The 16,790-nt window shown below is 40.0% G+C and overlaps 1 long non-coding RNA gene across 1 annotated transcript; it reads right to left on the bottom strand.

Moving 5' to 3' along the window:
* Positions 1-14,173: 14,173 nt before the first annotated feature.
* Positions 14,174-16,515, bottom strand: LOC106097092 (uncharacterized). Its single transcript, XR_001223425.3, has 4 exons — positions 16,257-16,515; positions 15,730-15,822; positions 15,554-15,604; positions 14,174-14,817 (listed from the first exon to the last, which is right to left on the bottom strand). It is a non-coding gene; the product is annotated as an uncharacterized LOC106097092 (long non-coding RNA).
* Positions 16,516-16,790: the final 275 nt, after the last annotated feature.

The following is a 16,790-nucleotide window of genomic DNA, read 5'->3' as shown; positions in this document are numbered from 1 at the left end:
AATTACCCTTGCTATCTTCACCATCGAAAGAGCTGACGCCAGCACTCCTCCAGCCGATGTGGGTATAACCATCTAGGGTGTTCTGCATGACCTGGAAAACATGGCCTCTGCATGTGCACTCTTACTGGGTTTGATATATGCACTGAATCACAGTTAACCTCGAGACTGAAAGCTTTCTTTGAAGTACTTCAGAAGCTCTTCCTTCATCTGGATGTCAGCAGACTCTTGACCAAGGTACAGATACTCAAGAATAAACTGAACGAATAAGCCAATCCTTAATTTGGATGATGAATGTTCTGTCAGATGGACAGAAGTTTTTCAGAGGCTAAATGGGAATAAAACGGTAATTTGTTGAAAATAGCAGATGAAGGGAAAACCTACATTTGAGAGAAATTTAGAAAATTTGTAAAAGTTTGTAAACTACTACAATTAGAGAGATTTTACTCTTTACTCTTTACTTTACTCATGCCATAATGTTGGCATGTTTTATTAAAGTTTTATTTGGGATGTTGATATAATTTTGTTTGATTGCTAATGTCAGTGGACTATTTATTATTATTAGTAGTAGTATTATTACATTAATTTGTTTTAATTGTGGCTGTTGAGGTGGACACTTCACTTTGCATTGTTAAAGGAAAGCACTTCGTTGGCATTGTGTTACTGGACTGACCCTAAGCAATCATTGCAAATAGCAACTTTGCTATCCATTTTAGACACTTAAAGAAAAAGCACTCCACAGACCTTACTAGCATCACATGTGCATAACTGAAGTGTCATCTTATCAATGTGTTATGTGGTCTTCAATGTTTTTTTTTTTCTTCTATTTCTGGCAGATACAGACATTTAATTTAAAGTCTTGATGTTGCATCAGTTAGGTTAGAGTTAGGGTTACTAGCTAACCCTAATCCTGCTCTGCTTTTTTAGTATTTTTCACTTACTTGTTTGAAATGAAATAGGAAATAATATGAAATGAAACCTAACCTGAAGAGCTAGTAACCCTAACTCTAGTTGTATCTTTTTATTTAGGAAGATATTTCATTTCATATCATTTCCTATTTCATTTCAAACAAGTAAGTGGATGTAGTAAGTAAGATATTTCAGACATTATTCCGATACAGAGGAGGAGATACTGGAATTATAATTAGTATCTATGCATGCATTTGCAATTTCGTTTGACCTTCCCATTGCTCACAATTTGAATTTGTTCACACTGCAGATGAGGAGACTGCTTCTCAACCTAAAAAGAGAGCTTGTTTGGGGACTGAGACAGCGAAAGATGGCACAGTGTGGCGTGAAGAGCAGGTGGGGACCTGTCTCCCTTTCACCCCAATAGAGGCGTACGCTGCAGATGGAGAGCCAACGGCTAAGGCCAGGAAAAGTATCTTGAGTCGCCTTCAGAGCTTCCTGTGTTTCATCATTCTTGACATGCTTCATAGCATTCAAGAATGGACTATTCAACATGCACAGCAAACGGAGGATGTTCATTGGTTCATGGACCTGTTCAGGAAGAGACTGAACAGGCTGATCCGAAGGGCCAGCTCTGTTCTAGGATGCCCTCTGGACCCAGTGGAGGTGGTGAGTGACAGGAGAATGGTGGCTAAGCTGTCATCCCTGTTGGACAACATCTCCCACCCCATGCAGGAGACTGTGACAGCACTGAGCAGCTCCTTCAGTGGGAGACTGCGGCACCCACGGTGTGGGACGGAGAGATTTCGCAGGTCTTTCCTCCCCACTGCTGTCAGACTCCACAACAAAGACTTTTGCAGCTGATCAAACACACAAACCCACACATGTGCAATAAGACTGCTATATGTGCAATTCTTCTTCTGACGAAGTTGTGTTTTTGTATTTTCCTACTCAGTTGTATATAGTATTTGTATTTCTATTTTATTCTATTGTACATAGTATTTTATTTTATTTTATTTTATTCCAGTGTTTTCTAATTTCTGCTACATAACTTTGCACTTTTGCTGTAACAAAACAAATTTCCCACCTGTGGGACTAATAAAGGCCATCTTATCCTTTACCTCCCTGAACTAATGGCATTTATTTCAATTGTCATCTTGCGGGGGGTTACTAGGGTTCCATCACTACGTGACTGCTGGTCAGCAAACCTGGGAAACCCACAGATCATTGGAACTATGCCGCGTAACCGCTTCCAAGACATCATGCAACACCTACGCTTTGATGACAGGTCCACCCGCAGTGATCGAGCAAAGACTGATAAGTTCGCTGCAATTTCCAGTGTGTGGGGATCATTTGTCACCAACTGCATCACGTGCTACAACCCTGGTCTACATATCACCATTGATGAACAGCTCTTCCCATCAAAGACTCGGTGCTGTTTCCTGCAGTATATTGCAAGTAAACCTGACAAGTTTGGGATCAAGTTTTGGGTGGCCTGCGACCTAAAATCCAAGTACATTTGCAATGTCCTCCCATATCTTGGCAAGGACCCCAATCGTCCCAGTGGGGAGAGACTGTCTGAAAATGTAGTGATGAGGCTGATGGAACCATTCCTAGACAAGGGCAGAAATGTTACCACGGACAATTCCTTCACATCGCTTTCACTTGCGCAAAAACTTCTTAGACGGAAAACCACCATCCTCGGCACAGTCAACAAGATTCGCCGGGAAATTCCTCAATCCGCTAGATACTCAGATCGCAATGAATTCACCAGTCAGGTAGGCTGCAGGTCTTTTGTGGTTCTATGTTTATGTGTTTCATTGTGTGTAAAAGTGCTATGGAAATAACAATTTATCTTATTTCTTAGGTGTTTTCAGCCTCTGCTGCCACGCTGACGGCGTATGCGGCCAAACGGAAGAAGACAGTCTATATTCTTAGCAGCATGCACAGCGTGGTTCAGACTGATAACACCACCAAAAGGAAGCCAAACACTGTCACCCTTTACAACACCACAAAGTGTGGCGTGGATGTGATGGACCAGATGGTGCGGGAGTACACGGTCCGCAGAGGAACACGGCGCTGGCCAGTTGCCGTGTTCTATAACATGATTGACATGGCAGCACTGAATGCACATGTGCTGTATCAAGCATGCACTGGGACGCAGGAAAGACGGGTGGACTTCCTGGTGGAGCTTGCAAGAGAGTTGGCTAACTCTCATATGGCTGGGAAGAAGGCAAGAAAAGAACAGTTGCTTCGGCCACAACCCTCCACACCTAGCCCTGGAAAAAGAGCCACGTGTCAGGTCAAACACAAATGCAAGAACAATCATGCCACTGTGCGATGTGTTCACTGCTACAGATACACACCACCTGGTATGGCAACAGCACCGCTTACAACCGCAAAGCTCTCCAGAGAGTAGTGCGGTGTGCTGAACGGATAATTGGAGGTGAGCTTCCCTCCCTCCAAGACATCTACAGGAAGCGGTGCCTGAGGAAAGCGGGGAGGATCATCAAGGACTCCAGTCACCCCAGCCATAAACTCTTCAGACTACTTCCATCAGGAAGGAGGTTCTGCAGCATCCGGTCCCGTACCAGCAGACTGAGAGACAGCTTTTTCCACCAGGCCATCAGACTGCTGAACACGTCATAGACACCTCACCCTCACTACTGGAACTTCAACATTATGCACTCCATACTGTACATTAATGCCACTGTTTTGCACAATATCCAACTACCAACCTCTGTATATTTTATATTTTATATATCTTATTTTATTGTTTACTCTATTTCATTTGTAAAACATGTATATACACACTCACACACACACACACACACACACACACACAAACACGTAGAAAAACATATCTAGTACACACATTCAGTAATGTATATACCTTTATATATGGTACATATATTTATTACTTTTTAGATTAACCATTTTTATATTTTGCTTGTTGCACGTTATTGTATTTTGCACAACTCTGTTGCTTGTGAAGCTTGCACACAAGAATTTCACTCGCATGTACTGTACCAGTGTACCTGCACATGTGACGTGACAATAAAGGTGATTTGATTTGATTTGATTTGATGTAAATGCAGACTACAGATACCATGGCAGTGCCAGGATTGTGAGTGATTGAAATGTACTCACTCACTTTTTATTATTATCTGTAAATATGTGTACAAATGGTTGTTTTTGTAGAAATTGTTTTTGTTTTGTTTTTTTTGTACTGTTTTTATCAATAAATCTTTTGGAGATTTATTTTCCTGGATTATTGAGAATGCATCAAGACGAACATAAAACGAAGTTCACAGCTTTTAGCAGTTCCCCCTCCCCACACACAAACAAAGAGGCAGTTGGCAGTTCGAAATCAGCAATCATTCACACACCCCCACTCCCCTCCACAATTCTCAGGTAACGACCCAATTTACATATGAATTGATGCTAACAGACTAGCCAAGTTAGCTTCCACTTGGCTGACAGAGGGTTAGAAAAGCCTGGGACTTCTAGTGTTAATCCTAAGTAGTTTATTAAAATTAGATGACTTAAAGATTTTTGCTTTAAACTAACACAATGCAATTTCGTGGAACCTGTTGACAAAATAATTTTAATTAAAGTCAACGTTTCATTTTTTTGAGTCCAGGTCAAACATAAAAGCTTTCCTGGGAACAAACTAAGATGGAAATTCAAATGTCTAAATAACATTGAGCAACTTGTTTGGTGTATCTTGCAAATGTAACACATGAACCTTTCCAGTCAAAGTGCTGTATAGTCTTTGTCTTTAGACTACACTGTGACGAATTCTTGCTCGAATTTCCCTGACCCAAGGACTCTCCTTCGCGCTGCCAACATAAATGCCATACACGGTGGTCTGGATAAATGTCTCGAAGTTGTGCTATGCCTCGTCATAGGACACAGCAGATACATGTGCCTTGAAAAGCTCGTCAAAAGCTGCAACTCCCATCTGCGTCACACAGAGAATGACCTTTTGGATCTAGGAAAATGTAGAAACTCTGGATGATGTTCTTTCTTTCTCCAACACACAGGAGGAATGGCTGCGTGGGGCCAGACCTAAGAAAAGTCTCCAAGCTACCTCTCACCTGAAAAAGAGAAAGAATCAAGTGATTCACATTAAACTAAATGGGAAATCTGATGTTGAGTGGCAGCATTGCTGCCTAAAATTAAGACAATATTAAAATGTTTCACTGCGGGTGTACAATTATTTTTGTTCCAATTTGTACATTTAGTTTTAATAAAAACAATGATGTGTCAGTGCTGCAACACCAAGCCTGTCTGGGATAGATATATCTGCTACACATGGGATCCCCTTGCCATCTTAAAACATCAGCCCTTGATAACCTGAATCTGTTCTCATCAAAAGAGAAATATACGGGAGGCGCTAGTGAGCACCGAATGGAGTAGACGTGTTTCTGTGGAGCTCTTCATACTCTCTTCACATTTTGGACTTTATTGTCTTATTCCTCACAATTCTTGGTTTCACTGAAGAATACTAGTTTCCTAACTCATACAGGATGCCCAAATCAAAAGCTGAAAAAACTAAAAAGCAGGATAAGCCTCCGAACGGGACCGACACCGCTCCCCTTGAACCAGTCAACGAAGCTGAGCTAACCTCGGAGCCTGCTAAAGATGCAGACAATGGTGATAAAAGTTTTTTCAAGGTTCTTTCTGAAATTCAGAAAATAAATATCACGATGACTGAAAGGTTTGACGGTCTTGAAGCGTCTCTGGCTACAGCACAGGCATCTTTGACGAGTATCTGCGGTCGGCTACAGGAGCTTGAAAACGCTAGCTCTGATCATGACCATCGTCTTTCTCTTGTTGAGAAAACATGTTTAAAACTCGTCTAAAAGTATTAGATCTGGAGGGTCGGTCCAGATGGCAGAATATTAAAATTGTTGGTCTGCCCGAAAAAATTGAAAATGGACGTATGGTCGAATTTTTGTCTAAGTTTCCCCCGAAACTTTTGGGAGCGGACAATTTTGACAAGCCTTTGGACATTGACCGAGCACACCGCTTGGGCGGTCGGATCCCCGGGGAAAGAGATCATCCCCGGGTAACTATAGCGCAGATTCATCGCGTTCAAGTGAGAGAGAAGATACTACAGCTTGCCCGTGAGCAGTTTCCCTTGAACTATAATGGTAAGGCGATTCACATCTTCCCTGACTTCCCGACGGAGGTGGTGAAACAGCGGCAGGTCTTCCAGGACGTGCGTAAACGCCTAATGGATGCTGGAGCTCGGTGTAGTTTCTACTATCCAGCGCATTTACAAGTAATGCATGGCTCCATGGTCAAAGTGTTTTCCACGCCACGTGAGGCTGAGGATTTTTTGGGAACTATACAGGAAGGCAGTGACTAATTTACAATCTTTGACATCTCATTCGAAACTCATTGCATCAGGATGTGACTATTTCATTTTTCTCTCAATTATGTTGGCACTGAGGGTATATATATACATATATTTTTTTTTTCTTTTGTGGGGGGAGGTTGGAAAGCTCGTCACCTTGGACCGTTTATTTTGTAATGGTCATGCGGACCCTCTGTGAGTATGCGGGGTTTTTTCTTTGTCTGGGAAAGTGGGATGGGGGGGAAGAGGGTTATGTTTTTTGTGTTGTTGGTATGTTGTACTTATTAATGTTATACAAGGGCAATTCATGTGTACACTGCTATTTATTATTTCTGGAGTGAATCCTAACTCATCATCGCTAAGTGGTGGCATTAGATTTGTGAGCTGGAATGTGCGAGGACTTGAGCATGTGCACAAACGAGCTAAGGTATTTTCTCACTTAAAATCGCTAGCTGCTGATGTTGTGCATCTTCAGGAAACACATATGAAACCCGCTAAAGAGAGGTTGCTCAGGTGCTCCTGGGCTAGTCAGATTTTTCAGTCGACATTCTCCAGTAAAGCCCGTGGAGTGGCTATATTGATCCGTAGAACAGTTCCATTTAGACATGAGTCCACGGTTAGTGACCCGAATGGTCGATTTATCCTGGTGACGGGCCATATTCATGCAACCCACGTTACTTTATTGAATTTATATGGTCCTAATTTTGATAGCCCAGCTTTCTTTCGACAAATATTTATTACCCAATCTCTCCGATACTCATGTAATTTTAGGAGGCGATTTTAATTGTGTACGTGATAAACACTTGGATAGATCCACTCAAACCTCCCAGTTGTTTAACGCTTCGACTGTTCTGAATAATATGTTGAGCTCTACTAACCTAGTTGATGTTTGGAGACTGTGTAACCCTACTGGTAGAGATTACTCTTATTTTTCACAAGTGCACAAATCGTACTCCAGAATAGATTATTTTTTGCTTGATTCTAAATTGATGTCTAAAGTTGTATGCTCAACTTATCACAACATCTTGATCTCGGATCACTCTCCAACCTCTTTAGTCCTGGACTTCTGTGGTACGAAACAACAGGGTAACTGGCGTTTTCACTCGTCACTCCTGTCTGAGACATCCTTTTGCCAATTTATGACAACTAAAATATCAGAATTCTTGGAAACTAGTGATAAACAAGACGTTTCTGATTCGATTTTATGGGAAACATTTAAAGTGGTAATGTGAGGAGAAATTATTTCTTTTGAATCTTCGTTAAAAAAAGAACGACGGAAACGCCTGTTCGAAATAGAAACTGAATTAACACAGTTAGAACAGGACCACAAGGCCTCCTCTTGTCCCTCTTTGTTTCAAGACATCATTAAAAGGAAGTTTGAGTATAACACAATTTTATCTAGTCAAGTAACAGATCAGCTATTTAGGATCAGACAGGAGCATTTTGAGTTTGGAGATGAGCCCCATAAGCTTCTTTCTCAGAAGCTGAGAGGCCTACAGGCCAGTAGGGCTATACACAAAATTAAATCAAGATCAGGCGAAATTTTAATCAGCCCTAAAGCTATTAATGAGCGATTTAGAGAATATTATGAAGAGCTCTATATGTCGAAATCTTGGGGCAATATTTCTGATTGGTTAGGGAAGTTGGATCTCCCGAAAATGAATGACGCTGTACGAGAGGCTTTAAACTCAGATATTACGATTGAAGAAGTTTCGAAAGCTATTAAGTCATTCCCCAATGGAAAGTCCCCAGGCCCAGATGGGTTTGGCATTGAATTGTATAAAAAATATTCTGAAAAGGTGGCCCCGCTTTTATTGAGAATGTTTAAGCATTCTTTCCATATTCAAACATTTCCCTGTACGCTATATGAAGCTAATATTTCTTTGTCATTGAAAGAAGGAAAGGATGAAACAGAATGTTTCTCTTATCGACCTATTGCTTTGTTGAATTTGGATATGAAAATTTTCACTAAAATTTTGGCAAACAGATTAAATGGACATGTTGGATCAATTATCCATCCGGATCAAACTGGGTTTGTCCCCCAGAGGTTTTCCATCTTTAATGTTCGAAGATTGATGAATATTATGTATCATAGGCATTGGGGGGCTTCCAAGATCGCAGTACTGAGCTTAGATGCTGAAAAGGCGTTTGACCAGGTCGAGTGGGCCTATATGCTTCGGGTACTGGAGAAGTTCGGTTTAGGCGAACAGTTTATATCATGGGTTGATAGGGCTGTGCGATATGACCAAAATCTCATATCCCGATATTAAGACATTTATCGTCCGATAACGATATAAATCACAAAAATGTAACATTTTCTGTAAATTCTGTGAATCTCGGGCAGCTCGACTTGCCTGAAGTGTTTCCAGCTGGGCGTCGCGTACCTGGAGTCGAGTGTTTTAACTGATGCATGAAACGATACATTTTTAGACATAGGTTGTAACGGCCGCCGTTTTCTTTGTGAGTATTTATTACACAGCGTGCTGCGGGGAAAAGCCTGTTCTAACGTTTGAGTCTAAGGTTTATTTTTTAGCACCTGACGGCTCTTTTTGCTTCTCATCCGTAAATACTCTGCGGCTGTGTCTGAATTCAGGGGAAGGATGCTTAAAATGCCATATTTGGATGCAATGACGTCACAGCTACACGACAAGGACTGTCCGAATTCAAAGAGCACTCAAAATGTGGCGACAAATGCGTCCTACTTTTCTGCGAATTTGAGGCTTAGCTGTGTCCGAATTCAGAGGAAGGATGCTTCGATGCCATATTTGGAGGCAATGACGTCACGGCGATGCGACGAAGGCTGTCCGAATTCAAAGAGTACTCAAAATGTGGCGACAAATGCGTCCTACTTTGCCCTGAATTCTAAGGATGGTCCGATGTATCCTTCATGTCCTACTATATCCCAGGATTCATTGCGGGTCATAGAGGAGATTTGTTTCTGATAACGATGGTGGTCGCAGCAGGAGAGGAAAACACTTTCAAATGTAAGTATATGAAAATCTGGTTGTACAAAAGTTAAATTGTTATAGCGGTCGTTTTGTTAAGCTTTGGGCATCTGCATAGACATGTTTCTTTTCTTTAAAGTAACCGTAAACCAGCTTGTATCGGGGGTCCCGCGATTTTTCATGTATTGCCGCTTACATACAGCTAATTTTGATTTTTTCGAATTGGTGATATGTTGTGGGGAACAAAGACCAAACGGCTTAATTTATTAAAACGAGGAGAAAACGATCACCTCTTCACTGGGGTGAAGAATTGGGCCACTGTGGCGTGGATGTACAAGAATAAATCCATTTACACATCATATTCATATGAGTGCGGTCCTATTAACCCTCATGCTGTACAGCAGCGGTCCCCCAACCTTTTTGCGCCACAGACCGGTTTATGTCAGACACGGAGCCTTTAAGGTATCGCGGATAAATACAACCACATAAAATGATCCGACCAAGACAAAAACTGTGGTATTTTGTAAATATAATAATAAACGTGAATGTACTGTGTAATTGTGTAACTTTATTAGCAGTGTCCTCCTGAAAATGCGCCAATATTGAGAGTAACATCCTCCTCTCTGCCGCTTAATGCTCTCTGGTCGCTATGGTAACATGTAAATATTTCTTTCAAAATAAGACACACAACTACAACAAGGGAAAGACTCAGGGAAACCGAGTTAACGATAAAACCCCTGAAAACCATCAATTTCACACCGGAGCCTTAACTCTCGTGGCCCGGTACCAAACGACTCACGGACCGCTGCTGTACAGAACCTGTGATGTCCAGACGGTGTTCCTCTGGTGTTCTGCTGTGAAAACCTTTGGGTTTAGGGATTAACATAGTTGCCATGGTGTCCTTTCTTCTCTTATTTGTTGTGTGTGATCAGGACAATTCTGGAGAAGATGGACCTGCAGGGGAAAGTCACCCCCTTGCAGGCCAGAAGACATGAGATAACTTTAAAGAATACAAAGTACGTATGTGTGTTATCAAGAAGATAATTCTCAAGAACACAAGTTAATAAATGTGCAATTACTAAGAGTTGTTGTGGTGTTTTTATTTGCCTGCTGTCATTTTTGATTTCCTCTGCCTTTAGGATTGCAAGTATCCAGGCTCAGGAGAGGGGGTCAGTGGGAAGCCCACTGCTGCTACTTGGCCCTGGTTTGCCCTCATGGATGAGGTGATAGGACAGATGCCTTCCATTAAGCCTCCTGTCCTAATTTCCTCTCTCTCCAGGGCCAAGCGCAGCAGTGGGTGACCAAAACGACAGCGATGACGAAGCGGCTCAGCCACCTACGACAGGGAGAAAGAGGAAAAGAGATGATGAGCTGCTAGACCTCATCAGAGAGGACATGAGGCAGCAAAGAGAGGCTGAGGAGAGGAGAGCAGGGAGAGGACGGACAGACTGTTTTCACTTCTAGAAAGATTAGTTCCCAAATGAGTTATGTATTGAGAAATTTATTTATTTGAATATATTTGTTACATTGTTATATGTGTTGCATTAGTTTAAAGGTTTTATGTTATTAATAAATTGATTCAAACAAACAGTAATTGTCACTGAACTCAATTTGATTTACAGGCATTTGTAACATGTATGAACATAACGCTAACTTTGAACAATATTACTTGGATATTTATTTGATAGCAATAAAGTAAATAACAATAACAATTAAACAAGAATATTTCAAATACACAGTGTGTAAAGATGGAAAAACAATATTTTCAGTTGTTCACACAGGATTAACCTGAGTGACCTGTTACTGGACCGTTTCTTGAACAACTGTAATAGATTACAGGAAGTCTCTGGCAGTGTTGCTGAATCTGCCGGAGCAAGATCAGACGTGGATGGGCTGCTGCAACTGAGACCTGCGGTTTGTCTTTTCTGGTGGGCGAGTGGAGAATCACACAGGGTGGTCTGCAAAGCGAGCTTTAGGATGCTTCCTCCCACTGTCCACTGCATCCTCCATCCACAGGGTTTGCAGGGCTCACTCGGATTTGATGCGCTTTCGCCTGCAGTGTGAACGTAGCCTAAAATCTTTACACAACAGAAACATGACATTTTTGGTCAGCATACAAACACAGATCTTTACTCATGTATGAATCACAACCTTATCATTGGGGAGGGGTTTGTATCTACAGGACTCATGTTTTCCACAGCGATGGACCATGATGCCTCCGTCAGGACAGGGTTGGGAGGCTCAGGCCTTGGGGAGGGGCTCATCAGTGAGGGTCTTTGGCCTTGATTGTCATGGGCCAGCCCTCCTGCCATCCACGCGGGGGACCGTAGGAGGAGGACTTGACAGTTGGAAATTTGTGCTTGTGTCATGGTCATCCTCTCTTTGGTGGGGAAGAGCTGGAGCTGATGCATGAAGCTGAGACACAGATACAGGCTCACCTCAGACTGCAGCTTGTGTTCTGGAAACAGGAGAAGAACGATGGGTCGGGTCTCAGAACTGTCACATTAATCAATCCTAGTTTTTCCAGGAACAAAACAAGTTTATCAACTGATTGTTTATCAGGGACTGACTAAAATACCAAAGAGCAAAGCTTCCTGATTCATGGTGGATGTAAATATTCAGATGGTTTTTCTCAGCTGGCTGGAATAAAAACTTCCTCCTGTGTGACTTTCAGAGACTCCCTCCCTCCATTACATCTACACGGCGCTCTCCAAACCTGTCGGCCTCCTGGGCATCCACCAGTTCACAGCCATGGGTTTGCTGGACGACAAGATGATCGACTACTTTGACAGCGAGAATCCGGTGAAAGTTCCCAGACAGCAGTGGATGAGAGAGCGTTTAATAATAATAATGGATTGCATTTATATAGCACTTTTCGAGACCCTCAAAGCGCTATATAATTCCACTATTCATTTAACTACAGTTAAATGCTACAGTTGTAGCCACAGCTGCCCTGGGGCAGACTGACAGAAGAAGACAAACAGAGCTGGGGATCGAACCGGCAACCTTCCGGTTATAAGATGAGCTTCCCAACCCCCTGAACCACGGTTTACCTGCTGATTAATGGGGAAAAGGCACACAGTCCCGCAACAGTCCCACAAGTTATTCCTGCTTCCTCATCTTGTCTCCTCTAAATCTTCATTTCCTTGTCCTTTGTTTGTCCTCCCTTTATTTCACTCTCCTGCTGTCAGCCCCTCATGTTCTTCAGTGGATGCACAACTGTGAGGGTGAGACACTAGTTTCATCTAGTGACATCTAGTTTCTGTATTTTGATATTTATTATTATTAGACTTCATAGAGGAGGCTTTGTGTGTGATTATGGTTCAATAACATTCAGAAATCCAAGAACCTTCAGTTAAACTTCCAACTTTTCTAAGTTCAGTTCAAATAAATGTAAAAGCTTAAAGTTTCCTGTGAGTTAAATGTTTCCTCCTTTATTTGAACACAACAGTCTCATTATGGCAGCAGTAATGCAGATTTACAGCTCAATAAGTGAAAGAACGCACCACTACCTATCAGCAAAATCAGTAATCAGTCATAAAGTGACTCTTCACTTTTTATCTTCAAACTGTAGTTGTACTACCTCGCTGTGGCCTCCCCACACACGGCAGGTGTTCACCTACAAAAACACCTGGTGGATAAAAAAAGTCACAGAGACGAGATAAACGTGCTCAGTGACATTCAGCTCCAGATGTGAGACTACAGATGTGGACAAGGCTAAGCATCAGGCTAATTAAAAGTCTTACACTCTTATTCTTATACTTTTTATTACAGAAAAAAAAGAGTAAACAGAATAACTTTTTTAAAGAAAGGACACAAACTCTAACATCACCTTTAGTCCTGAAACAATTTTTCAACACAATCTTCAAATATACGATGCTTTACAATCCATCATTATTAAACGCCCACACAATGGAAGACATTTCAGGATTACAAGATGAATTTGAGTCTTACAGCAAATATTTCACTGATTCATCCACAGACAGTTTCATTATGTGGATTGAACCTTTTACTGTAAATTTGTTTAAGTACATTTAGAGTTTGGGGGGGGGGCCAAAAAAAATAACTGAATAAAGACAAAACCTGAGCTCAAACTTAAAATCTAGAATATAATTAAAGCATCTTATCCAATCAATAAAGTAATCCTAGTTCTTAATGAATAAAAGTACAAATTACCTCGGGAACAGAACTTTTCAAATTAAGAGCTTACATGTAAATACAAGAAAATACTGAAACATAACATTTTACACATTTCTGCCCTAAATTTCCCACAGAAAAAGTTTCTGTAATTTGAAAAATGTTTCACTGCAAATGAATTTTGAAGGCACAACAAAACAATAAATGTATTTACACAGACAGACTTTAGTTTTTGTAATCATCCAACAGTTCACTCAATTTGGCCAAAAACTCATAAAAGCCATAAGAAAAAAAAGGAGATTAATCAGTAGATTTTTCCACGACCCCGTGACAATGATCACACCAGAGTATCTAAAATCATTTAATTCTCACGAGCACCTGAGGTCTCACTGTTTGTAAAGGTCTGATTCATTAAGCCAACTTACAGTGAAAGGGTTAAAGCACCAACCCTCACATTACATTTTATGCTTTGTTTAGTATCCAACCATTTTATTTTAACCTCCTAAGACCTGAACTCTTTCATGGCATTTTTAATTTCTCTTTGCTATTTGGGCTGATTGGCACCTGACAAATGTAAAAACAAAGAATTACCCCATTTTTTTTTTTTAACCAGAATTTTGTTTCTAAAAAAAAGAAGATCCACATATGAGGACAGGTTTTAAATTTTGATAGAACAGTGGCAGTATAGTTTTCTCGTATGTGGATATCAGGCCCTTGTAGAGCAAAATTTTGTATTTTGGTCAAGACAACCCAAAATGTGATGTCCACATATGTGGACGCCAGGTCCTAGGAGGTTAAAGCACGTATTTGTGTATTTGTATTCACTTCTAAATATTGTGTGATTTTAATTGTATTTCTTCTACATAAAAACATTATATCCATTAACAGACGTCACACTCTAAAACATTTTCTTCCACCTGCCTGGAGATGTTTCCTGCAGAGGCAGCAGGTGTCACTGCTGAGCTCCACCCACTTTATCAGCTGCAGACTTTAGTGTCTGCTTTGTGTCCAATCTGTATGAAACTACAACAAGTTTGTGTCTCTGATTTTATTCTCACAGGTGCATAAACCAGTGACAATGTTTCAAATATTAATCAATACAAACATGTTTTCAGATTTATGATTTACTCTAAAAGTTTTAAACTTTTCAAAACTGGCTCATATAAATTTTGCTGTCATGAATGTTCAGATTGAAGAAGCATGAACACTTTTAAAACCCATTTCATGAAAAGCTAAAGAACCTCATTTTACCATTGATCCATCAGATTTTTAATCTATAAAGTGCAAAATAAACAATTTATATTTATTATTATTATTATTATTATTATTATTATTATTAATTATGCTCTTGTAGCCTGTATGCCAATAATCTAGTTCATGCGAGTCTTTAAGTGCTCTGATGAAACTTGATGTAGCTGAAGATTCAGGATGACTCCTGGGCCTGAGTGAGTTTGTCAGAATCATCTGCAGGGAGGAACAACAGTATTATTTTACATGTAAAGTAACAGCAGGTTCTCAGTGAGGGATGCACCAACCTCATCATAAAATTACAATTAAAGTCTGAATTTAAATATTGCTTTTTTTTCCCTCTTTCTTTTTTTTTTTTTTTTACTTTAAATCAGTTAAATTTAACAAAGACTTCAAAAATAGAAATCTACTGATTTGATATTTATTAGTAAAATAATAATAATAAGTAAAAGTCCAAAAAACCAACTAAAAAGTTGTGAATCACATTCATTTGACCTCATCTCAATTCACTTGAATCGGTCTTTACAGCTCACTTCTCTTATTTACACTCACACTAGTGTCTTCTTTCAAATAAAGTCTCTAAAGTTTGAAATGGAACGAGAGAAACTGAAAGGGAAAGCATCGTCGTCACCTGAGCTTTATACTGACATCAGCTGAGTGTGAACAAAGTTTGCGATACAATAAAAACTTTTGCAAACAGAAAAAATGTTGCAGACATCAAATATTAGCGGTTTTATTAGCAAATGTTAGCAGCACTACACTGGTTTCTAACACATGGAGCAGAAAACAAAACAGATAAATGAACTGAGTCGATCTATTTGCTAGAATATATGATCTGACTTTTTAAGTCAGTATGACACTGATATCAGACTGGAGCATCCCAAACTGTATGTTAACTTTTTACTATCCTGTGTTAAACTGTAAATGTGTGAGGTGCATCAGAGATACTTACAAGAGACACCAGATTCAGCGCTGCTGGAGTTAGACACTTTGTCAAGGGACTCTGAAGGAGGAAAAAAGTATTCAGCTGCAACATGAGCTTAAAATGTATCAGTCACTACCACAGTACAGAATAATGTGACTTATATTATACAACACAGAGCAGCATGTTAGCTGAGGGAGACTTACTGTTGCTGTCTGTCAGAGGTTCGGTTTCCCCAGGCTTCCCATCTTTAGTATCAGCCTTCTTTTCTTTCTTTTCTACTTCCACTGATACACTTCCTGTAAAGACAACACACATTGTGAGCTACATGAAGCAAAACAGCGTCACACACTGATGTGATGTTTGTGATCATTCTAATTTGAGGGTCGTTCCTTTCATTGTTTACTGCAGTTTCTCAGAGGTTATAGTGATAAGTGGTGGTGCCACGTAGTTAAAGAGTGGGAGAGTGTAGACAGGGGTATATTTGTAGTCATAATTTAAACATAAACGTGGTAAAAACGATTTGACGTTCATAAAAACCTTTTTTGTTTCACTCCAGAAAATAAAAAATATCCACCTACCACAATTTCTATTCATCATTATCAATTAAAAAAATGATCAGTTGAATTTGAATGCAATAATGATTAGCACCAGAAGTATCAGAAAACCCTATCTGAGCTCTGGAAACAGTTTTTCTCCTAACATTCAGAAAGTCACAGAAATAAGGACTTACCCAGTGGAGTAGAACTCCTGGAGTCATCTGTTAACAAACAGACAAAAAATAGTAATTTAAAAACAGAATAAATTACTACAGTTTCAGAGTATTTCATCAGTCAGCAATATGCAAGTGATTAACATGTAGTTAGAACTATAACACTGTAAAGTTTAGCATACATCATTGCCTCTTAATCCCACCCACAATTTACTTATAATAAATATAAAAATCTAATTACCATTTATGCTTTTAAAAGCTCTAAATGTTAGTGGAGGAACCACAAAAACCCCTCTATTCTATAGTGAAAACTGAATCATGAAAACATTTTTTTAGTAAGAGAAAATATAAGGGAGGTTATGAAAGTTGTTGTATACAAAACTAAAAGCTGACTGATGCAGAATCTGTGTGATGAAGACCTCAATATCAGTCAAATTTTAGTTCAAGCAAGGAAAACACACATTATCTCACATGATGATCGACAGGATTTCTCTTTAATGTGACCTTTGAGGTTTTCATGAAGTACATAATAAAACAATCTCACACCTTTGACCC

Source organism: Oreochromis niloticus, linkage group LG22 (assembly GCF_001858045.2).
Source record: "Oreochromis niloticus isolate F11D_XX linkage group LG22, O_niloticus_UMD_NMBU, whole genome shotgun sequence".
Taxonomy (NCBI): Eukaryota; Metazoa; Chordata; class Actinopteri; order Cichliformes; family Cichlidae; genus Oreochromis; species Oreochromis niloticus.
The sequence above is the reverse complement of the archived record's forward strand: the minus strand, read 5'-3'. Positions and strand labels throughout refer to the sequence as shown.